A 26,236-nucleotide genomic window follows, 5' to 3' on the forward strand; every position below is an offset into this window, starting at 1 on the left:
AAGTCCAGAATCACACACACTGTGCATCAATGTATACTACTACTACCACAGTAATACCATCAGAATCACCACCCATGTCACTCATCAAACTGCTCGTCTATCTCGTCATCTGACTCCCCGAGTTCAAAGTCAGGTTCTGGATCATCCTGCAGTCTTTGGTTACTGCAGGTCTGTATCCTGCACATGTCTGTACATGTCAGTCTATTTGACAGGCACGTGCAGCTTAGCATTTTGCATGAACGCACTTATTTGCATGCTAGTGAAGTACCGTTGAGGACGCTTTGACACCGATGTTGAGGCACACGTATTTATTTAGTACGTGGTCACAACAGGGGACATACAGTACTAGAGGGGGTATCGGCCCCCTCACCCGGATAGCTGGGGATACACTGCTAGCTACCCCTGACCTACCTCCTAGTCCTCCACTAACGGGCTAGGGGAGGCTGTCTGGCCCGACACTGGTAAGTCGGGCTACGGTACCCGGAGTCCCAGAGTGCTGACTCTGGTTCACGGGACCACGCCGCTGGCTCGGTCCTGCGCGGCCCTGACAAGGGCGGCGTCCCAGGGGAGTCCAGGGCTCTAGCTAGCGGGTCTTCGGTCTTCCCTCCTTAGTTCTAATACTGAGCCCCGAGCTCTCCGGCTCATCACCATTTATACCCCCCGGAGGATCACAACCCCGGGCAGCCCCCCCAGGCTGCCCGATGCGGACGTCGTTGCGGGCACCTCCCCGTGTACTCCCGGAGCCCCGCCCACTGTGTTTGTATTCCGTGTGATCCTATGCATACAGCCCTACACATACAGCCCCTCCGTAACAGCCCTAAATCACCCCCCCCTGTACAGCTCGCAGCCGTCCCGGCTGCAACAATTTCAATAAAAGTTTATTTACCCCTTGACCCTCGTGTGTGCCTCAATTTTTTCAACATAACGCGAAGAGAACAACAACAATAACCATAAAACCCTGAAGGGAAAATAACCCGACGCACCCCCCCCCCCCGAATAAATACGAATTCCGTAAAAGCAACGTATATACAAATCGCCAGGAACCCCCAGCACACACACAACACAACACACACAATGTGCCAGGAGCACACCACCAACGCAGCGCACAGTAACCATAACACGTGAAAATATTTAAAAAAAAAAATTCTTCTTTTTGTGCATTACAAGAGTCTGCGCATTCTCGCGCGCGTCCTTGCCGCAGGCCCGTCACACGGGGCAACCCCGGATGGCGGACCATCCAGTGGCAGCTGTCCATTTCAAAGTGAGTCCGCGCTTGATGTCGCGAGACCCTCGGCATCCCCCGTAGGGGTTGTTGGGCGTGAGCCCGTCATTCCTGGTGCACCTGGGGGCGGGACAGCTGGCAACACGTCAGGCGAGGGCAGCAGAGACGGACCCTTTGAGTCAGTCGACCCCCCACATGTTCGGCCACGCGTGTGTGGAGTGGGGCCTTGCACCGCAACGAAGGGTTTCAGCCTAGAGGGGTGCACAAACCACCGGCGCTTCCCCCATTTGATGCGAACGCACTGAGGCCGCAAAACCTCGACCACCTCGACGGGGCCCCGCCACGGCCGCACCAGTTTTGAGGAGGTCGCGAGTGGTACCTGGGGGACAGTGCAGCCATGCCCTGTCCCCCGGCTTCCACTGTAGCACGTGCGCGCGACCCAGTCTGAGGCGCTCATTCGCTTTTTGACGCCTGTCGGAATTTAGCATGGCAGCATCCCGCGCCTCAGTCAATTTCGCAAGGTTAAATTTAACATGGTCGGCCAATTTAGTTTTTCCCAGCGGCGCGAGGATCTGCAGCTGTGCCCGAACAGGTGGGTCAGGTTCGTGGCCATACATGAGGAAGAAGGGTGAAAATCCCGTCGCAGCATGGGGGGCCAATCTGTATGCTGCCAGGACCCCTTGAATTTGCAAGTCCCAATCGGTCTGTGAGTCTGAAACCTGCTGCGACAACATAGACGTGATGGTGCGATGCAGACGCTCGTCCATCCCGTCAGTTTGCGGGTGATAGGGAGAGGTACGAATTTTTTTCGTTCCCAGGAGCTCACAGACCTGTTGGAGGAGTTTGCCGGAAAAATGTTTCCCCTGGTCGGTCAGCAGCCACTCCGGAGCACCTTTGTCCATGACGTAACCTTAGACAAAGGCCTCCACGATGGCTGCTGCCGACTGGTTGGCCAGGGGCCAGGCCATAGGCCAGCGCATAAAGTATTCCACCCTGGTCAACAAATATCTATTGCCCCTAGGGGTGGCGGGGAATGGCCCCAGAATATCCAGCGCGACAAGTTCGTTCACTCTGGAGACCCTGATAGACTGCAAAGGCGGGTTTGACTCCCGTGCTGGTGGTTTTCGCTGCGCACACCGAGGGCATGATGCCAACAGATCTGCGACATCCCTCGTCATGCCCGGCCAAAAAAAATCAAGTTGGAGCAAGGCGAGGGTCTTTTGGGTACCCAGGTGGAGGAGGCGCTCATGAGCAGCCCACACCACCTTACCCCGTAACCCAGAAGGGACCACCAGCCGATGTCGATGGGATTTCCCGTCCCAATGCATCAGCAACCCCGCGTGCAATTCCCATGCGTCGGCATCACCCGTCCCCTGCCCCCTCTCCCCGGCACGACGATGCAACGCGAGGAGGGAGGTATCCTCCATCTGGAGGCGCCCCCATTCATCAACGTGCAACCCCAGCAGGGAATCTTTCCCCTGTTCTGCGATAGACTCGTGAACCAATGTTTTGTCGTCGGCGGCGGCCGCCAGGACCGGAACCGGCATGTCCCCTGCTGGCTTGCAACGCCCCGACCCCAGGAGGCATGCACATTCGGAGGCGGTTGGCATGCGCGACAGAGCGTCCTCGTTGGTGTGGCGAACGCCCTTACGGTAGGTGGTTTCGAAATCAAAATCCTGGAGGACCTCCAACCATCGGGACAATTGTCCCGATGGCTGTTGAACCCGCAGGGCGTACTGCAGTGCCGCATGATCTGTGCGGACGGTGAAATGCCGACCGTACAGATATGGGCGATACTGTTGGATGAAATAGACAATTGCCCACAGTTCCCTACGGGTGACACAATATCTTTGCTCCGCTGGAGACAACACCCGACTGCCGTACGCAACCACCCGTTCCACGCCGTCAACCACCTGGGAAAGCACACCCCCAATACCCGTGTTTCTCGCATCGGTGTCGAGCAAAAACGGTCTAGAAAAATCGGGGTAAATCAGGGGAGGAGCTTTTACCAGGGCGTCCCGAAGGGAGCAAAAAGCAGCCTCCTCCTCCTGACCCCAGTGAAACCGAACCCCTTTTGATGTTAAAGCGTGTAGGGGTTTGACTATCGTTGCAAAATCAGCGACGAAGCGTCGGTAATACGACGCGAAGCCAATGAAACTCCTGACCTCTCCCACCGAGGTGGGAGTCGGCCAGGAGCTGACACACTGCGTTTTGGCGGGATCAGTAGCAATACCTGAGCGCCCCACGATATGCCCCAAATAACGCACCGATTCGCGTAACAAATGACATTTTTGGGGTTTGAATTTCAAATTAGCAGCCCGCATCTTTAGGAAAACCGCCCGCAACCTCTGGAGATGTTCGTCAAAAGTTCTACTAAAGACAATAACGTCATACAAATAAATCAGGCACGACTCCCATTGCAATCCAGCCAAAACCAATTCCATCAACCGCTGGAAAGCTGCCGGCGCTGAGTGCAAGCCTATCGGCAACCGGTTGAATTGGAACAGGCCGTGCGGTGTACGGAAAGCAGTTTTAGGCTTTGAATCATCGTCCAGAGGAAGCTGCCAGAATCCCGAAAGTAAATCCAGTGTGGAGAAGAATCGCGCTCCCGCCAAGGCGTCCAGCGATTCGTCCATCCGTGGGAGCGGGTATGCGTCGGCAACCGAAATTTTGTTGAGGCGCCGAAAATCGACGCAAAACCGCAACGAGCCGTCCTGCTTTTTAACCAGGACGATCGGCGCTCCCCAAGGGCTGGTGGAGGGAGAAATGATGTCGGCGGCTAACATGTCATCAATAGCCGATTTGACATGGTCCTTTTCGGCGGGACTTAACAGAAACAGATTCTGGCGTATTGGCGCGCTGTCACCCGTGTCAATATGGTGACGCAGCAGATGAGTGCAACCCAAATCGTACTTGTCCCGACTGAAAACGTCGGAAAATTCCCGCAGTAGCGTTCTAAGCTGTTGGCGCTCTGAATTAGACAGGTCCGTCGATCCCGCACAAAGCGCATCGAGCCACCCTTCATCGCTGTCCGAATGTGGGTGCGGCCGGGAAGCGGTGCCGACGTGATTCGCAACAGGTTCCTCGCAGGGCACCAGCGTCGCGTGAGCAAGCACCGTCCCTTGAGGAACTACCACTGTCTGCGACCCCACATTGAGGACCGCGATGAAAGGGTCCCCGTCCCCTCTTACGACAGTCTGGGCCGGAATCAAATGAGGTCCACTAACCCCGGCCCTAGATGGTCCCAGCATAATTCCCTGGTCTCCAACGCCCTGAGCGAAGGGCCGACGAAGTTTTAGAGGTACCAACATTTGAGCTCCCGGCGGCACACGAACTGTCTTTACGACGAATGCCGGTACTGTTGCGAACGCCGTCCGAGCCGCAGTAGGGGAAGGCAGGAACGCCATGCATCGTCCCGACGGAAGCTCAATGCATCCCTGGTCTATTAAAATACGAATCGGCATTTTGCCCAAGAAGTCCGTCCCCAGCAGGCACGGAACCGCCAGCGAGGAGGAAACAAAAATCGGGCCCGACAATTTGATATCCCCGATACAAATTTGCGCTCGAATCTGTCCAATGATGCCAAGAGAGCCCCCGTTAGCGGCATAGAATGGGACGTTAACCGGCAGTAAAGGACGGCTCTGGACAGGTAGAATATTGTAAATTAGTTCGGAAATGATGGTCGCCGATGCCCCCGTATCGACCAGGATGCGTACCTCTACCCCGTCAATGTGTCCCACCACGGCCGACGACCCCGACGACGTGGCCACAACGCGATGGGCTAACACGGACCACTGCCTGGGTTCGATTTGAGTCCCCATAGTGATGCGTGTTGGCCCGTCGCAGCGCAATGTCGGCCCCCCGTTCGTTGCGGTGTGCGAGTGTGTGACGGGTGTGTGCTTGGGCCAAACATGAGGGGTGCCGCGACTCGCCGGATTATGTTGATGGAGCTTGGGAGGAGGAGGGCCGGCGTCCTGTCGCGGCGTCGTCCCGCGCTGTCGAGGAGAGCGGCACCCCGAGGCGACATGGCCCCGGACGCCGCAGTTGAAGCAACGCGGGAGCGCCGGCGGCGATGACGGACGGTCGAAGCGGCTCGACCCATCCCGGGCCGACCGTGCCCCCGTCCCCTGCTGCCGTCGACGGTCGACGGCGTAAACCTCCTCCTCCGGGAGGGTGGCTGCAGCCACCGCACGCCGGCCGCTGCCCTGCTGGTCTTCCGTCGCTGTGACAGCAGGTTGGCGTGGAGGAGCCGAGCAGCCTGGAGGGAAGTCATCTCCGTGTCCTCCTGTGCAACGACGGCGATGTCCAGGTCATCTGCCAGCAGGAGGATTTTCTCAGTGACCATTGTGTCCACGCCGTCGTTGTCCATACGAGGAAAGGCCGTCTTCACCAGCGCCAGGAGACTCGTTCTGTACGCCAGGGGCGACTCCTTTGCACCCCGCTGGCGATCGTAAAACTGCTGCCTGCATTCCGCTGAAGGTCCGTAGACCCCGGCCAGCAACTGCAGCGCCATCCGTAGCGTGGAGCGCTTCTCCCTCGGCGCCAATGTAAGAGCGACGAGTGCGTCGCTGTAGAGGAGCGCCGGCAACGCGCAGAGAGCTTCAGCGTCCGACCACCGTGCCATTTCTTGGTGGGCGAGGAAGCGTCGCTGGAAGCCGCCCCAGTCGCCCTCCGCGCCAACAAACTCTTTTAGCGGAGGCAGCCTTTGGTGCAGCGCAGCGGTCGCCGTGGAAGCACGCAGGCTGCTGTCCTCGTAAGTCGGCTGCGCTTCGGCGCGAACGGCTGATGGTATCACCTGTCGCGGCCGTGATGACGCTCCCTCCGCCGGCGATGACGCGGCAGCCCCAGCGAGCCGAAGTCGGACCCGAGGTTCAGGCCGGCCACACCCTCGGCAGCTGCTGCGGCGATGGCGGGAGATTCAAAGTTTGAATCGGTAGAAATGGCGGGAAGGCGCATCGGACGTCGGTTGTCCTCGCCCCGTGGTGGTCCACCAGCCCCCAGCCGCGTGATGTGTTCGAGTGTGGCGGCAGCGGCGTAAAGCAGCTCCGCCAGCCTCGCGTGAGCCAACCTCAGTCCGTCTGATGGTGGCTCCTCTTCATCCTGATGCCCCGGTAAGAATGCGTCCGGCCCCGGCTGCACAATGTCTTGTTGAGCCGTCTCGGGCTCGACAATCTCAGCAGTGTCCTCCTCCTGCGGTACTCTGGCTCGAGCTGTCTGGCGCGTGTCCATGTTCGTAGTTGTTCTGACACCAGATGAAGTACCGTTGAGGACGCTTTGACACCGATGTTGAGGCACACGTATTTATTTCGTACAAGTGGTCACAACAGGGGACATACAGTACTAGAGGGGGTATCGGCCCCCTCACCCGGATAGCTGGGGATACACTGCTAGCTACCCCTGACCTACCTCCTAGTCATCCACTAACGGGCTAGGGGAGGCTGTCTGGCCCGACACTGGTAAGTCGGGCTACGGTACCCGGAGTCCCAGAGTGCTGACTCTGGTTCACGGGACCACGCCGCTGGCTCGGTCCTGCGCGGCCCTGACAAGGGCGGCGTCCCAGGGGAGTCCAGGGCTCTAGCTAGCGGGTCTTCAGTCTTCCCTCCTTAGTTCTAATACTGAGCCCCGAGCTCTCCGGCTCATCCCCATTTATACCCCCCCGGAGGATCACAACCCCGGGCAGCCCCCCCAGGCTGCCCGATGCGGATGTCGTTGCGGGCACCTCCCCGTGTACTCCCGGAGCCCCGCCCACTGTGTTTGTATTCCGTGTGATCCTATGCATACAGCACTACACATACAGCCCCTCCGTAACAGCCCTACACTAGCAGTTCCAAGACCACATCTGGTGTGGGTGGGGAGCGCATCCAGTAAATGGCCAGCTTGCCATCATCGTCTGTCTATCCATACTCAGTAGGGCTTGACACCACAGGGATAGCCTGCAAACAGCACTTCCAGATTGCTGCCTGATAGTTAGCTCGTTGAACATGCATGAAGAGACAGTCTCTGCATAGTGGCAGCTGGCTGGACTCGACTTCTCCCCTTTTGGTGCAAAAGAGCTGGTAGCGCAGTTCGTTCACCTCACCAGTGCTGCTATTAGCAACATACATGTGACAGGTGAACTGCTCAATTTTCTGGAACAGCTCATCACTCACATTTCATGACTGCCCCAGTCGAATAAAAGTCTCTTGGCAGGAAGTGTCTTTTCTCCCCATCTTCAGGGCATTCAGCTTCCCTCGACTGGCGAATGCACTGACAGTGTCGCAGCCTGTGAAGGCGTGTAAGCCAATTAGGCTGTCACAGATGCTGTCTCCAAGTGACCTTGCCAGTTTGCTGATATCGACAAACCGTGTACGGTTCTTTGTCCCATACTTCTGGTAGCTGGGACAAGTGATATCCTTCTGGAAGCCAAGACAAAGCACCATGACATCAGTGTCCTCAGCTGTGTTGTTAACTGCCTTTGAGCCAACATTTGCTGCATGTGTAGGGGTGTTACGGGAGGGCAAACAAACACACAAGGCGTGTTTGCGCCCGCCCACGTAAGGGTGCCTACATCCACATCCGCAACGGTTAGCCCTGGGGGGCTGTGGTGGTGCTGTGATCCCCCTCAGCCCCACCCCTCGGGGGGGAATTGCTATATAAGGCGGGGAGCCGGTGGGCTCGAGGTCGAGTTTCGCAGCTTAACAGGCGAAGATCGAAGACCAGCAGAATAGGCCCTGGGACTCCCCTGGCTTGCTGGCCTTCTAAGGACCGACCAGGGCAAGCCAGTGGCGCGGCCCTGAGAGCCCAGAGCCGATGCTCTTGTAAGAGCCGGTCTGGTTGGCTAAGGGTGCCGAGATCCGAGCTTGACCAGGGCCGGATCAGCTAGCCTCCCCTAGCTCTCTAGTGGATGATCGGGGAGCAGACTAGCGGGGATTAGAGCTAGTGGGGTCTCCCTGTAAGACGGGTGAAGGGGCCGCTACCCCTTCAAGAGCTGTATTATTCCCCCGGTGTGTAATAAATAAGTGTGCCTCGACTACGTCGTTTATGTCTCCTTGAACCCACTACAACTGGCGTCAGAAGTGGTGAAGAAAGAAACAGAATGGATATGAGACGGACAACTCGTACCCACGACCCTGAAGAGGAAGACAGCTTGGGGGAGGCGGTGCAAGAAATCGCCGCCGACGTACCTGTACAACCGCTGCCGGGTCCACCACCAGCAGGGCAGCCGGAGAGAGTCGGGACGTCTGTTGACGAGCTGCGGGTGGCTCACTCCCGATTGGCGGAGCTCCTATATGCAGCAACTGCTACGCTGGAGCAGATAACCCGCCTGGGGCTGGGAGGAGCGGAGCGGCGCGAAGACGGACAGCGCCCGGCCGAAACTCCCGCCGTTACAACGGGCCTACGGCTCCAATTTGGCGCTACGAGTACAGTAGGAGCTGAGGGAGGGGCCCCAGCACGTCACGCGGGCGACGGGGGCCAACCAGCAAGCGCCACGTCATCCGCGGGGGCTGGTCGCAGTGGCTACCTATCAGCGGTCGCCACATCATCAACAGCGGACGACTGCACCGAGCACCAAGCCGTAGCCAGCGCGTCACATACGGCGCGACCTCCATTGGGGTCCGCCATTACTCTCCATACTGTCCATGGAGACGGGACCGGTGATCGGTGATCGTCGGGGACAGAGCCGACATTTCAGCAACGCCTGCCGGTCCTGCAGGAATTCATGTCAAGCGGCGGCGACTGGGGAGCGTTTGAGCGCCGTTTCCTCGCCCACCAAGAGATGGCTGGGTGGATGGACAACGAGGCGCTGCGTGCTCACCCGGCGATGCTGGATAGCGACGCCCTCACCACCCTTACTGCTTCACCCAAGTCGGCGCGCTCCACACTTAGGTCGGCGCTTCAACTGCTGGCCACGGTTTATGGCCCGCCTTCCGACTGTCGCAAGCTTTTCTACGAGCGGCAGAGGGGTGACAAGGAGTCACCACTCGCGTACCGCACGGCACTGTTGGCGTTGGCGAAGGCGGCCTTCCCGCGCATGGACGAGGAAGGGGTGGACGCGATGGTGGCTGAAAAGATTCTGCTGTTGGCCGACGACTTGAACATCGTCATCCTGGCACAGGACGACGCGGACATGTCTTCATTGCGGGCTGCGAGGCACATCCACGTCAACCTGTTGTCCCAACGGAGGAAGGCCAACAAGGCAACTGCAGGACACACCATGGCGGCAACCACCTCCACATCCGAGGAGGTCTTCGCTGCGGGCCGTCCTGCGGAATGGTGGTCTGGCGGGCGACCGGCTCGGGACGCACCGAGCCACCGAGAGCAGCCCAAGTCTTCAGCGCTCATCGTGTGCTACAACTGTGGCCTCCGGGGCCACGTGGCTTCGGGATGCCGTGCTCCCCGACAGCGCGGGGCGAGAACTCGGGCCGAGGACGTCCCTCTTCCGAAGCCTCCACAACAACCTCCAGCAAGTCGTGGCACCCCACATGTTCGGCCTGTACGCACACCCACTTCTCTCTCACATACCCCGACACACGATTCTCGGGGTACGGGTGCTGGTGCGTCGGGTCGCGGCTTGATGGGGAGGGCTCTCCAACCGGGCCAATGGTCCGAGTTGGCTCACCGTGTTGTGGCTGCGTCGGCGGGGTCGTCCGTTGTCACGCGGCACATTGATGGGGTGGAGGTATGGGTATTGATCGACACGGGAGCATCGGCAACGATTGTTTCCGATTTGATCTATAATATCTTGCCCGATAATTGTTTTTTTACCCTTCTATCTGGCAACAAAACTGACACCTTTTTTACAAGGACTCATGTTTACATAGACCACAATACCTGCAGTCATAATGCAAACAAAAACATAACTCTGATAATGTGCACTGTCCTTGAAGTTGATTGGTCCACACCCGAGACAGCTTTCCTTAGAGCCTAGTCTCACATGGGTGGGACCAGATGACGCCAAAAGGCGCACAACTCAAAGACAATGCACCATCAGAGTATGAGAGCTCGGTGTAAGCATTTACACTATTGGAACCTCATTTGCCAGTAAAAATATGATAATTGTTTTTTTACCCTTCTATCTGGCAACAAAACTGACACCTTTTTTTTTACAAGGAGTCATGTTTACATAGACCACAATACCTGCAGTCATAATGCAAACAAAAAACATAACTCTGATAATGTGCACTGTCCTTGAAGTTGATTGGTCCACACTCGAGACAGATTTCCTTAGAGCCTAGTCTCACATGGGTTGGACCAGATGACGCCAAAGGGCGCACAACTCAAAGACAATGCACCATCAGAGTATGAGAGCTTGGGGTAAGCATTTACACCATTGGAACCTCATTTGCCAGTAAAAATATGATAATTGTTTTTATGCCCTTCTATCTGGCAACAAAACTGACACCTTTTTTTGTGTGTGGACCAATCAACTTCAAGGACAGTGCACATTATCAGAGTTATGTTTTTTGTTTGCATTTTGACTGCAGGTATTTTGGTCTATGTAAACATGACTCCTTGTAAAAAAAAGGTGTCAGTTTTGTTGCCAGATAGAAGGGTAAAAACCCAATTATCATATTTTTACTGGGAAATGAGGTTCCAATGGAATATCCTGCCCGTTCAACGTCGCCCGTTGCTCCTTGTCGACATCCCGTGTTACGCTGCAAACTGGGGCTCATTAGGTATCATCGGCCAAATTCGAGCGAAAATTTATATCGGGGATATTAAATTATCTGGGCCGGTGTTGGTCTCCTCCTCTCTGGCAGTTCCGTGCCTGTTGGGGACAGACTTTTTGGCCAAAATGCCTGTTAAAATTTTGATTGACCAGGGATGTATCGAACTTCCCTCGGGCCGATGTATGACGTTCTTGCCCTCCACCCCTGCCTTGCGTACAGCCTGTGCAACGGTACAGGTGCTCGTTGCTCAAACGGTGCGCGTACCCCCAGGGGCACAGATGCTCTTGCCCCTGCGGTTGCGTCGACCATTCGCTGAGGGGGTTTTCGACCAGGGCATTTTGCTGGGACCGTCTAGGGCCGGGGTGAATGGCCCAGATTTGGTGGCGGCCCAGACAATTGTGAAGGGGGATGAGGACCCATTCATCACGGTCCTCAATGTTGGGACACGGACGGCTGTGGTTTCCCAGGGAACCGTGTTCGCACACGCGTCTCCGGTACCTGCGGAAATACCGATCATTGGCCAGGTGGCCACCGCTTCTCAGCCGCAACTGCAGTCAGACCATGATGAGGGTTGGCTGGAGGCGCTTTGTGCTGAGACACCTGACCTATCTGACTCACAACGTGCTAAATTGTGTACCCTTTTGCGAGAATTTTCGGACGTCTTTAGTAAGAACAAATATGATATCGGATGTACAAATTTGCTGCGCCACCATATTGACACCGGTGACAATGCTCCTATCCGCCAAAATCCTTTTCGGTTAAGTCCCACCGAAAAGGATCATGTCAAATCGGCTGTAGATGACATGCTGGCTGCTGACATTATTTCGCCCTCGACCAGCCCTTGGGGTGCACCCATAGTGTTAGTCAAAAAGCACGATAAGGTTCTGCGTTGATTTTCGGCGCTTAAATAAAATATTGGTGGCCGATGCTTACACGCATCCTCGAATGGACGAATCTCTGGACGTCCTGGCTGGATCACGATTCTTCTCCACCTTGGATTTGCTGTCAGGGTTTTGGCAACTCCCTTTGGATGATGAATCGAAGCCGAAAATGGCTTTTCGAACACCGCGCGGCCTCTTCCAATTTAATCGTTTGCCCATGGGGCTCCACTCAGCTCCTGCAACGTTCCAGCGCCTAATGGAATTGGTTCTCGCTGGTTTGCAATGGGACGTCTGTTTGATTTACCTAGACGACGTGATCGTATTTAGTAGGACATTCGAGGAACATGTTGATAGGCTTCGGGCCGTCTTTCTCAAAATGCGCGCCGCTAATTTGAAGTTGAAACCACAAAAGTGCCATTTGCTCCGTGAATCTGTGAGATATTTGAGGCACATCGTCGGACGGTCAGGTATCTCAATCGATCCCGCCAAAACGCATTGTGTCAGCTCCTGGCCGACTCCCACCTCGGTGGGGGAGGTTAGGAGTTTCATCGGTTTTGCGTCATATTACCGGCGGTTTGTCGCAAATTTCGCTTCCATCGCTAAGCCGTTACATGCCCTAATGGCAAAGGGGGTGAAGTTTCATTGGGGGCCGGAAGAGGAGGCCGCCTTTAACTTTCTTCGGGACGCCTTGGTGGGGACCCCGCCGTTGAGTTACCCCGATTTCTCTAAACCTTTCCTGCTCGACACGGACATGAGCAATACGGGCATTGGGGGCGTGCTTTCCCAAGTTGTTGGAGGCGTGGAGCACGTAGTGGCTTACGGCAGTAGAGTATTGTCTCCTGCCGAGCAAAGATACTGCGTCACCCACCGTGAACTGTTGGCTATTGTGTTCTTTATTCAACAGTACTGGCCATATCTGTACGGTCGGCATTTCACCGTCTGTACAGATCATGCGGCATTGCAGTATGCCTTGCGTGTTGAACAGCCATTGGGGCAATTGTCCCGATTGCTGGAGATCATTCAGGATTTAGATTTTGAAACAACATATCGCAAGGGGATTCACCACACTAATGCCGATGCTCTGTCGCGCCTTCCGGCCACTTCGGATTGCACTTGTCTCCTCGGCTCGGGGCACTGCAAATCTACGAGCGACGGCCATGATCGGGTCCTTGCTGCCGCCGCTGAGGTGCCTTCGAGCTTTGGCCCTATTGAAATGGGAGGGAAGGATTCCCTACTGGGGTTGTCGGGTGCGGAGTGGGGGCGCCTCCAAATGGAGGATACTTCCCTCCTGACGCTACGGCGTTGCGCAGGGGAATCCGGTCAGGGGAGGTCGGGCGTTGACTCATGGGGGTTGTGCCAGGGCCTTCTCATGCATTGGGATGGGACGATCCGCCGCCACAGACTGGTGGTGCCTTCCATGTTGAGGGGTAAGGCTTTATGGGCTGCTCATGAGCAGCTCCTGCACCTGGGCACCCACAAAACCCTTGCCATGCTCCAGCTTAATTTATTTTGGCCGGGCATGTCAAGGGATGTGGACGCTCTCTTGCAGTCCTGTACCCAGTGTGCTCAACGGAAGCCACCAGCAAGGGGAGCCAGCCCACCGCTCCAGTCTATTTCGGTCACCCGGGTTAATGAGCTTGTCGCTCTTGATATTTTGGGGCCGTTCCCTTCCACACCTAGGGGTAATAAGTACCTACTGGTTGGCGTGGAAAATTTCACGTGATGGCCTATGGCTTGGCCCCTCGCCAACCAGTCGGCAGCAGCCATTGCTGAGGCTTTTGTCCAGGGCTATGTCCTCGACAAGGGCGCTCCGGAACGGTTGTTCATGGCGCCGATGATGGCAGCCTCGGCCGGTTGGTGCACCCTGTTTTGTCTTGTTTTGTCTGTTAATTCAGTGTTCTGCCAAGTTTTTCGGAGTTCTCTAACAAGAGACGAACTTTTAAACATTAGGGAAACAACCCCTGTGGATTTATTTCCCACTTTTCTGCTTCCAGCGGCAGAATTCGTGGGCATTCTAGTCGAAGCCGCGCTAGGCTTTGCTCAAGCAGCGAGCACGTTCTTCATTGGAAGAACGTGATAAACCATTTCGGGTCTTAACTGATTGTGTTCACGTTTACGGTGACTTTCAGACCGCAGTCCACTCGCTGGCATTGACTATATATCCTTTGTATTCTCCTCAGGGAATGGAGTCTTTGCTCCGCAGCAAGTCTCCTTCCACCACACTCCCATTGACATATTTCGTTTCTTCCTCTTAGTACTTTTCACGCGACGGTCAATGGTATAGTGTATAGCAGATTTCATAATAATAAATAGTATAAAAGTGTTATGTTTAATATAATGTATAAGGTAATATATACTATCGTAAATGTATAGTGAATATACAGCAGTGTGGTATACAGTAGGGTGTGTAGAATAATGCATAGTGTAATATTACAATGTATAGTCTAAGGTGGTGTATAGTATAGCAGTGTATAATTTAATGTTGGGTTTGTCTATGGCAGTGTATAGTACGGGGTATATCCGTGTGATGTAAGAAAAAAGTTTAGCTGGAGGCATATAATAGTTTTTGCTACATAGAAGTGTAATGTATGACTTACTGTTAGTAGCTCAGCTTATTGGAGAGTATATTGAGTATATTGATGATATTGGATGTAGTTTATATTTTAGTTTTTTACGTGGTGGTTTGGCTGCTGCAGCTCCTTATTATAAATATTTCCCTCCCCTTATTACTGCTAATCCTACTTCTTCCCTTTATGACTGCTAATCCTAGATAATACACGAGCATAATATAACTTGGAGACCTCCCCATCACCTACACATTTCACAAGTAGTGACTAATCCCACATCTGCATTTCCCATAAATATGCTAAATTCCTCTGTTGATATGTACATTCCTTTGGCAAGGCGCTCTCCTCCTCTAACCCAGCTTATATATACGCTGCCAAGCTTGGTGGTGTTCATTCGGACGCTGTCTTTCCGACAGCCCTGTTCTTCACCTGAGGACGGCTGCTTGCGTTGTGGCCGAAACGTCGTGAAATGTTTTTTTATTATGTTTTCTATTTTATTATTTTATTTTTCCCTTCTACGTGACTTTACCGAAAGAACCAAGAAGACAAATAAATTAATCACGACGTTTCGGAGGCAATACAAGCTTCCGTCTTCACTGGCAAGACACTTCAGCAGTACTTAACTCAACCCAATTGGTTTCTATGGTCAGCGATATTGTACTGTCTCCTGACGATGTCCTCGTCAGCTTTGATGTGGTTTCCATGTTCAACAAGGTCCCAGTGCCTGACACCATAACAATAATTGAAGACTTGGTCCAACATGGACTGAAACCTGATGTACCTGCTCTGGTTAGGCACTGCCTCACCAACACTTACTTTACCTGGAATGGTACCTTCTACAAAAAATGAGGGTACCCCTATGGGTTCCCCCTTGTCACCAATGATAGCCAATGTTTTCTTGGAGAAATTTGAATCAGATGCCATCCAGACATCCACCCTTCGTCCTTCCCTGTGGAAGAGATATGTGGATGACACTTTCGTCATTAGGCCACATGGCCTCCCAGCATTGAACCAATTCCTGGACCACACAAGTCGGATTTGAAACATGGCAATACGAATTCGTCGGCCGTGGCTGACCACTGTTATAATACTGCTGGTGCTCATGACATTGTGTTCTCAGATACCAAGGTACTTTGCAAACCTCCTGGATACTACCAAAGATTTGTCAATGAGGCCATCCAGATATACAAACACAGACATAACTTCAACCGAGATGATGGATTCAGACTGAGCAATCATTGTAAAGATGTAATTAACCAAGTTAAACTTTAGTTACCGTGCAGTTTACTGATAGACAGCCAGTTTAGATTTATCTTCTTAAACATATCCATATTACCAGTATGTTACCCCCAGCTCCACGCACCACCATCAACATCACCACACGTTGCTTATCATGTTAAGCTTCTTCTTTACTTTAGTTACCGTGCAGTTTACTGATAGACAGCCAGTTTAGATTTATCATGTTTAGCTTCTTTTCTCATACGCTGGTGGCCTGCTTTTAATTTTACCCACCCAGCAGCATAACAAAAGGCAGCTTAATCCTAGCTTGCGTTTCTACTTCTTCCATCTACATTACAAAGGCTCAGTTCCAGGAGCCCTACTGACCATCTCACAACTCCTCCTCTCCCGCGGCCCATCCTGGCTCCTCCCCCCTTAACCAGTAAATACGGTTGTGTCTCTTGGGACTTCTCTTCACTTGATACAGCAATTTTGCTGTGACGGTTGCACCTGAAGACGGAAGCTTGTGTTGCCTCCGAAATGTCGTGATTTAATTTATTTGTTTTCTTTTTTAACCTACGTGACTTTTCCCAAACAAACCAAAGAGTATAAGTGTGAACTGTTGGAATTGAGGTTAATACTCCGTGCCCAACGGGATTCCTGCCCACACGGAGATTTTATACCTGTGGAGAAATCAGCAGCAAGTCTCTACCCTAGGCACTGCGAGTTGGCAGTGGTTAGAGTCTCAGAGTTCCAAACCATCAACACGCACACTGAATATCAACAACAATACCAATAGTGTACAGCATTGTTCCATCTACTGCTGCATAATAATCGTAACAATTGTTACATGTACAATTGTCTTGTACATTTTTTTTATACAGTGCAATTCACCTTCTTTACCTTGCTATATATTACATTTCTCAATCGTTTTTTTTAATATCGTTTCACTTTTAAGCATGCGTCTTATATAATATTGCGTTGATATAGGATAGATATCTATCAGAGAAGATTCTTACCTATAAACATCTGTCAGTTCACTCGCATGTATTCAAGCAGGCCTTGGTTCTGCAGCTGACGAGACATTGAATGTCAAAACCGGTCTAGAGTGTTGTGTGGTGCAATAGCAATGGAGCAACTCCGCCGGCGCTGCTATCCCCTCGCACCCCTCGACACGAACACATGCACACCCCCAGTAAACACACACATGCACCCACGTAGGGTCTCGTGGGGGGGGGGGGGGGGGTCACCTGGTACCATGGGTTTATACCCGAGTGGCCCCTAGCGGGGATGTCCCACGGTTTCCCAGTGCCAGGAGATTGGCCGGCCCCCCCCCAGGCCAAATTGCATTGCGGCCCCCTTGAATTAGCTTAAAATTGTATGGGCACAACAAAGCTCACGGAGCGAACCACAATGAGAATACTCAAAGCACAGAGGGATAGGGCCTCGAGGGCAAACCCTCAGCGAGCAGCGCATAAGAAGAGGTGGGAGGGAAATTCCTGGACTGACCGCAGCTGCGAAAGCCGCAGGACGGAGTGGGAGGATGGGGGCATAGACAATGAAGCAATGCTCCAGGTAGGGGCGGGGCATTGGTTTAAAATCGAAAGGTAGGCACCCGATTGGCCGCGCAGGATAACACCACGTGACCCTGGATTTTTGGATTCTGAGGAGATAAAAGGAGGGACGGGAAAAACGTTGTATAGTGCTCCTCCAGCCGTTCAGCTGCCCGGTCGGGCTCCCAGCCACTCTCAGCATCGGAGGGACGCTGGCGGGTGCTGCTACAACTCGACCCCAGAAAGGGCCTCTCGTACCCTCATCCCTCCGACTCTCACCGCGTCCGTGCGACAGCATGAGTACGTCCGCGAGGTGAGAAGTAGAGTAAGGGTACACCCAGGGATTGAATAGGCATGCCATTAATAAACTTTAGCACAGAGCATTGGTGTGGTGTGATTTCTGTATGCGTGGGTAGAGTGTCGGCGTAGTGTGTAATTCAAGCATGTGTGTGTGAGGCAGCGCGGGTAGTAATTCATTAACGGCTCCCGCGTACGTGCAGCGGCACCGCGCCATTAATAGGGCGATGGAGGGGTGGTTTAAAACCCGTTCGCATGCGTGTTTACACAGCGCGTTTTACGCAGTGTGTTCACGTAGCGACGATAGCATTTAGCAGTGGAGCGCACGTATATTGCCATCAATATGGCCGTCGTTGTGCCCGCGTGCTTGCGCTCACGTGCGTGTTTACACAGCGGATTAAGGCCGACCCACAGGAGTGGGGTGGGGCGCGTGCGCGTGCTCATGCTCCAGCAGCAGCAGCGGATTAAGACCGACTCATAGGAGGGGGGAGGGGCGCGTGGTCACGCTCCAGCGGATTAAGACCGACCCATAGGAGGGGGGAGGGGCGCGTGCATATTCATACGGCTATTTTTAGCGCGAGCCATGTTGAGCGACGGGCGCCTACGTGGGCACGCGCGTGCACTCAGCGACCTCCGGACCAGTGGTGTGTACGTGGAGAGTGTGTTGGTGAGCCAGCCACTTAGCCATGTCCCTCAGAGAGGGCGCTGGTTCGGGGGGGGGCGATCAATCAACTGATCGGCGGCAGCCCAGCGAGAAGTGGCAGAGGAGGAGGGAGAGGAGGAGGGGGGCGTCAGCCCCCACAACCACGGTGAAGATTTCGGAAAAAAGACGGCCGACTCGTTCCGGAGTCTCACCTTTCCCAACTTCAAAGGAACTGGGTCATGTGATACTGAGCAACTAAACGTGCGCCTACCTGTGGCCACCTACGGGGTCTTTCCTCTGACATGGACCACGGTTGCTTTTCATCTCCCCAACCCATTGTCCCGCACTTTTCACTCTGGCCCGTCTGGACTCTGTAATCAGGAATGTATGACTCATCGTAGCTGACCCTGTAATATTTTGGGCCAACGTCCAATACACTATTAAGCCAATTCAGGGGCGTTGCGATGTAGACTTTGTCCTGTTGAGTTGAGCCAAAATCTTGGCGTCGGGAAACAGTTGGACATTCCTCGGAGGAATCCTCGGAGTAGAACCCGTGTTAGACCAGGTGATGTCAATCAGGGCACCACGTGTGTGTAAGTGTATTTATTCATGGGGAGGGGGTTGCTGAGGTGGGGGTGTGTGGGAGCCAGGGTGGGGTTGTCGTGATCGGTGCATCTGCCAGTCAACTCAGTCAACCTATGGCACCTGGGTCTGTCCCATGACCTACTGTCAGCAGCGAGACTTTCAGACTTCACGTGGTCTCAAAGTGCACCTAGCCTGGCACAAGCCTGTTATTGTTGTAGTGTTGGCTCAGTGGTCAGTGCGCTGCACTACGAACCCAGCAGAGAACCGAGTTCGATTTCCGCTCACGGCCAACACCAGTGATGATTATTTGAACCGTTCCCGGGCCTCCCCTAGGTCGACTAAGCCTCAAATGAGAACCTGGCTAGATGTAAACATCCCTACTGAGGAGACAAAGGCGGTCGGGAGTGGTGCTGGCCACCCATCTCCTTGTGTGCCATGCTGGCCTTCATAGTTGCTCGATAACAGCACTTTCCTCAACCGTCTGTTAAGGCTCTACGGGGGATTTTTGTTTTGGTAGATGTATGGGATGATGATGTTGATGATTGTGATAATGGTAGTGGTGATGAGTGGTGTTGATGGTGGTTCTGAGGATTGTTCTGATGGTGGTTTTGATGATGGTTATATTAATGATGCTGGATCTGATGATGGTTATTATGATGATGGTGTGTGATGATGATGGTCGTCACGATGATGTTGATGATGGTTCTGATGAGGATGGTTCTGATGGAGCATGATTATGATAATTATTCTTCTCGTGTATCCTCCTGATCTTGTGGCCCTGGGTTAGAGCCCAGGCCGGACTCCCTGTGTATCGTTTCACTTTTAAGTACGCGTATTATAGAATATTGCATTGATTTAGGATCCATATCTATCAGAGAATATCCTTGCCTCTAAACATCGGTCAGTTCACTAGCATGTATTCAAGCAGGCCCTGGTTTTACAGCTGATGAGACTTTAAATGTCAAAACCGGTCTACAGTATTGCTTGTCTTGATGCAATGCTGCTGATGAGATGCCCTCCCAGAAGGCCGTGTGTCTGACGGGATGTGTAAAATAGCCTTTAAGATGCGTATTCTTTTTACTTGGAGGGACAGATTTGTGAAGGAGGCCAGTGGGCTGCGTGTTTACTCTAATGTAAAATGTGATCTGCGTGTGATTGTCTTGTTGAGTTCTAAGTGAATGGATGATGCGGCCCTGGTCGCCCTTGCACGTGCCTGTTGTGAATCTTTGGGCGCTGTTCTGGCCACCCACCCACTCCCTCGTGTGCTGTGCCGGCCTTCATATGTGCTCGCTAACAGTAGTGTCCTCAAAAGTTTGTTAAGGCTATGCGGGGGATCTTTGTATTTGCGATGATAGTGGGGGTGATGGCGGTTCTGATGATGGTGGTTCTGATGATGATGATAATGTTGGTGGTTATAATAATTATAGTGATTATAATGACGATGGTTTTGATGATGGTGGTTATAATGATGATGGTTATTATTATTATAGAGCATCATCATGATTATAATTATTATTCTCTGTAGCTGCAGAGGGCGAGTCATCGACTGTGAAAATAGAGCACTGCACTCCGTGCCAGACGGGATCCCTGCCAACACGGAGTTCTTATCCGTGTGGGAAAACCAGCTACACGTCTCTCTCCTCGGCACTGAGGGTTTAAAGTGGCTACAGAGTCTCAGAGTGATTAAAACAAAATCTAATGTGGCCATGTCAAAAAGGGGAATTAAACTTTACACATTCCAATGAAAAGGAAATATTTGGCGATGTAAGAATTGTTAGGATTATTATGCATCAGCAATTGGAACAAATTTCGATTTAAAGCTTTCGTGACTGCAGGGATTCATCTTCTTGGTTCTTTCGGTAAAGTCACGTAGAATGGAAATAATAAAATAATAAAAATAAAACATAATAAAATAATTCTCACGACGTTTCGGCCACAAAGCAAGCAGCAGGTGGAGAACAGGTCTGTCGAGAAGACAGACTCAAGGACAAAATAATTTGCATATCAAGAGGAATTTAGCATATTTATGGGAAATGCAGATATGCGATTATTACTACTTGTGAAATGCGTAGGAGGTTTGGCGGGGGGTGTAAAGTCATTATGCCCGTGCATTATGCAGGATTAGTAGCATGAAAGGGAGGGGATAGGGGTAACATTAATAAAGGGAGGGAATGTTAATAGTATGTAGCTGCAGTAACTAAACCACCACGTTAACAACTAAAGTATAAACTACATAGTATCATCAGTATACTAAATATACTCTCCAATAAGCTGAGCAACTAACAGTAAGTAATGCATTACAATTCTATGTCGCAAAAAATATATAATGCTTCCAGCTAAACTTTATTCTCTTACATCACACGAGTCTACACCGTACTATATACTGCCACAGACAAACCCAACATTAAATTACATACTGTATTACTATACACCACCTTATACATTGTAATATTACACTATGTATTATTCTACCCACCCTAATGTATATCACACTGAGCAAAGAATCCATTCCCTGCGGAGAATACAAGATATACAGTCAATGCCAGTGAGTGGACCGCGGTCTGAAAGTCACCGTAAACGTGAACACAATCAGTTAAGATCCGAAATGGTTTATTACGTCCTTCCAATGATTGCTGAGCCAGAATCCATCTTCTCGGTTGAAATTGTCTCTGTGTTTGTATATGTGGATAGCCTCATGAACGAATCTCTCATGGTAGCCAGATGGCTTTCATAGAACCTCTGTCTTGGAGAAGTCAATATCATGTGAGCCCACTGAATTGTAACAGTGATCTGCCACGGCTGAGGTGTTTGTCCTACCGTGTTTCAAGTCTGCTTTATGTTCACGGATGCGGTCCGAGACATGTCGTTTGGTTTCTCCAAATTCCAAAGAACACAGGATGAGATGTTACTATCCTTTGTGCAAGCACTTCCAAGAGTTCATGAACAGTGAGCCTGGTGAAATTTGGGGAGCGCATCGTCAGTAGTGACCCTTTGGTTCCTAGGGTGTTTCGGCCTTTCATACTATACACCCTCCCCAAAGGCGGCCAGCGACATGGTGATCAATCCTACGCTTGCGTCCCATTCCCAATTAGTCATAGGAGTTGCCTTGTTGTTGATAGCCAACATCCCATGGGACTATGCATGGCAGGGGCGTCCTCCTCCCTGAGTCAAGCATTGTTGACTGCATACCTCCTGGCCCTCTCACTTTGGGGCCCAGCTGGGGTCTTTCCTCTTCATCCAGAGCCACTGACTGCTGCCTTCTGCCGCCTCCGATACAGCTCTGATTGCCGAACGCTGGCTCTGGCCCTTAATTCCCAGGTCTCTAAGCAGTCTGGTTGTAGATGTTGCCACAAAACCTCTGCAGCCCACCTCCACTGGTCGGACTTCTGTGTTCCAGCCATGATGCCGTGCTTCGGCAGCTAGATCGGCATAGCGCAGATGTTTTCGCTCATAAGCCTCATCTACTGAGTCCTCCCAGGGTACTGTGAGCTCAATGATGAAGACCTTCTTGAGCGAACAGGACCAGAGCACCATGTCAGGTCTTAGGGTGGTGGTTGCGATCTCCGGAGGAAACACAAGTTGCCGGCCAATGTCAGCTAGAATTTTCCAGTCGCGGGCCAAGCGCAGCTGGTCTCGCTCTATTGGTGTAGAGCCGCTCTTCGGTGGTTTAGCCCCTTCGCGGACAAAGGTCGCCCGTAAGGGGTGTGATGCTGCTGGGGGTGGTAGGGAGTTGGTGGCAGCTCGCTTGTCCTCCAGGGCGGATGCAAGGTTTTTAAGGACTTGGTTGTGACGCCAAGTGTAGCGTCCTTGGGTGAGGCTTGTTTTACACCCTGTGAGAATGTGCCTGAGGTTGGCTGGCATGGAACAGAGGGCACAGTCCGGATCTTCACCATACCATTGGTGAAGATTAACTGGTGTTGGAAGGATGTCATATGTTGCTCTGATGGAAAAGCTCAAACGCCTCGCTTCCATGGCCCACAGATCCTTCCAGCTGATCTTCCTCTTCTCCACACTGTCCCATCGAGTCCACTGTCCTTGTTTGGCAAGAGAGACTGCCTTGGCCCACCTTGCAGCCTCCTCCTGATGGCGTACTTCCTGCACTACCATCTTCCGCCGCTCTGGTGCAGTGGCCTTACTCCAAGCAGCACGGCTAGTTAGCCCAAGGCCTCCTCTCCCTTGCTGAACATGACCCACAATGTCAGCATGTCTGAGGGCTGCTGTTGCCTCCTGGACTGCTTTTCCTGGCCTCCATTTGCGCCCAGTTGCCAAGGTCGGCGCGTTGTTGCTCACCACTGGGTCTCGAGATTCATTCAGTGTCATCTGGAGCCTGGTTTTTGCACACTTGAATTCCTCGGTTAGACTGGTGAGGGGCAGCTTGAGGACACCATCTCCATAGAGGCCTATGGTGGTAAGGCATCGTGGAACTCCGAGCCACTTTTTTAAGTAGCTCGTGGCTCCTCTTTCCATCTTCTCCACTGTTGAGATTGGAACCTCATACACTGCTAGGGGCCACAACACCCAGGGTAGGAGACCAAACTGCAGACACCAGGCCTTTAACTTTCCAGGTAGCTGGGTGTTGTCGATGGACTGTAGGCTACTACTGATGTCTTTGCGCAGCTGTTGCACCTGGTCTTTGTCCTTCAGGCTTGCATCATACCACCTTCCAAGGCTTTTTACCGGCTGCTCAGACACTGTTGGGATTTGGTCATCTCCGATGAAGAATTTCAGGTCACAGAGTACTCCATTCACAATCGAGATGCTGCGTGACTTGGATGGTTTAATCTTCATACGGGCCCAGCTGATGTTCTCCTCGAGTTTTCTGAGCAGTCTCCTGGTGCATGGGACAGTGGTGGTCAATGTTGTAATGTCGTCCATGTAGGCTCTGAGTGGAGGGAGGCGAAAACCAGAGTCGACTCGCTGTCCACCAGCAACCCATTTTGAGGATCTGATGATAACCTCCATTGCCATTATGAATGCCAATGGAGAAATGGTACATCCCGCCATTATACCTACATTCAGGCATTGCCATGAGGTGGTGAACTCTGAGGTGGTGAAGCAGAACTGCAGATCCTGAAAGTACGACTTCACCAGGGTTGTGATGGTGTCCAGTATGTGGAAAAATCTGAAGGCAGACCACAGGAGTTCATGGGGCACAGAGCCAAATGCATTGGCGAGGTCGAGGAAGACTACATGGAGGTCCCTTTTCTCCACCTTGGCCATTTGGATCTGGTGCCAGATCATGCTGGAATGTTCCAAGCAGCCAGAGAACCCTGATATTCCTGCCTTCTGTACAGATGTATCGACGTACGCATTCCTTTGCAGGTACTCGGCCATCCTCTGGGTAATGATCCTAAAGAAGATTTTACCCTCGACATTCAGTAAGGAGATTGGGCGGAATTGGCTGATGTTCACTGCATCCTTCTCCTTAGGGATCAGGACCCCGCCTGCCCTACGCCACACTTTGGGTATTATCTTCTTTTGCCAAGCTGTTCTCATAAGCCTCCAGAGGAACCTCAGGACGTCTGGTGCGTTCTTATACACTTTGTACGGGACTCCATTTGGCCCCGGGGCTGATGCTGTTCTTGCCCTTCGAACTGTGTTTTCCACCTCTTTCCATGTCGGAGGGCTGGTCTCAATATGATGTCCCGGGGGTTCAATGGGTGGGATATCTGATGGGATGGCCAGATGTTCATATCGCTTTGAGTCAAAGTTTGTTGTTCTCAGGTGCTCTTCTAGGTCTTTCTTTGTTGTTTTTAGAACTCCACTTTTTTCCTTCATGAAGAGACTTTTAAGGAACTTGAAGGGATCTTTATAGAATCGAGTTCTAGTTTGTTCTTTCTTCCTTCTGCGCTTCCGTAGGTTCTCTGCTCTACGGAGGGATGCCAACCGGGTTTTGATGTCAGCCTGAAGTGCCTCTATGCCCTCCTTTTCCACTTCCGAGGCTTTCTTCCACTGTTTCTTAACCTGTCTCCTTTCTTGAACGAGGCGCTTGATTTCTTGTTGCCTCCTGGAAACTGGTGGGGTTGGAACCTTTCTCCCGCCTTTTGCCTCTTGCACTCCAAAGCTTTCTGCCCCATACTCATAGATGATGTCCCCCATCCTCTCCAACTTCTTCTCCACTGTGCCTCGAAGTTTCTCGAGGGTCAAGGTAAGGTCAGTATTCACTGTTTCCCACAACTTCTTGTCACTGGCGCCAGGCCACTTCACATAGGTCTGTGCCCTGGTAGTCTCCTCTCGATTGCAGGTCTCGGAGGCTGGGTGAGTTCCACTCCTGTTGTTGGTTCCACCTCAGTTGTTACTTCGGTGCTTGAGTTTACGTCCTCCATGACAGCGGTACTGATGCACTGCAAACTACCACAGAGGCAACTTAGTTTGTAGACGCCAGGGTACTGTATGTCTGGAACCACATCTTTTACAGACGGGACCATATCACGGATTTTATGTACTGTGTTGAATCGGACCTGGATCTTGTGTTTTATCAGGATTTTGGAGATATTTTTGTGACCCCAGAAATGTAGGGTAAGGTGATGGTTTTGAAAGGCTCCTCAACAGGATCCTTCTTGATGGTTGGAGTGATGGCTTTGCGGATTGTGTAGTCGGAGTAACCATTAGCCTTAAGGGCTTGGCGTACGTGTTTGAGTTCACTGGCAATGTGTTCCTGGTCGGAAATGCAATGGGCTCTATGGTACAGAGTCTTGATGAGAGAATTCTTCTGGGATGGATGGTGGTGGGGATCCGGTTTTAGGTAAGCATGCGTATGGGTGGCTTTCTTGTAGACAGAGTGGGTCATTGAACCATCAGGTCTCCTTTTAATAAGGACATCCAAAAAGGGTAGCTTGCCATCTTTTTCGAGTTCCATGGTGAATCTGATGGCTGGGTGTATGGAATTGATGTGGTCGAGGAATTGGTCTAGAGCAGGCCGGCCATGTGGTCAGATGACAAAAGTGTCATCTACGTACCTCTTCCATAAGGTCGGGCGTAGAGTGGCAGTCTGGATGGCGTTAGTCTCAAATTTATCCATGAAAACGTTGGCTACAACCGGAGATAGGGGGAGCCCATTGGGGTGCCCTCAGTTTGTTTGTAGAAAGTTCCATTCCAGGTGAAGTATGTATTGGTTAAGCAGTGTCTCACCAAGGGGGGTACCCCAGTATTCAGTCCTTGATGAACCAAGTCTTCAATGATTGCGATGGTGTCAGGGACCAAATGTAAGGACAACTTGATTTCCAAATTCAACCACCTCTCAAACAAGAGACCGGACCCACACACTGAAAAGCTAGACGTTAACAAAGTTGTAATTAATCGCAGTAACAGTTATATTTCTGATGGTCTAAAATCCGTTTTAGCTAAAGGACTAAACTTTGCAGTCACACCTAGACACATACCAGTTAATGATATCATTGCCCGAGTAGATGTGGCTCTCAAGGGCCTGAGTCACATCGATGCAGACGTAGCAAGATCTGAAATCTCTGCAACCCTCATAAACGCTAAGATGCCAGCTAGCAACATCAGCAAAGATGAGCGTTTTGAATTAGCTAAATTTAAAAAAAGGGATGACATTGTCATCCTCTCAGCCGACAAAGGCAATGCCACTGTTATCATGGACAAAATAAAATACAACAA

The sequence above is a fragment of the Lampetra planeri genome, chromosome 76, assembly GCF_965212315.1.
Source record: "Lampetra planeri chromosome 76, kcLamPlan1.2.h2, whole genome shotgun sequence".
Lineage (NCBI taxonomy): Eukaryota > Metazoa > Chordata > Hyperoartia > Petromyzontiformes > Petromyzontidae > Lampetra > Lampetra planeri.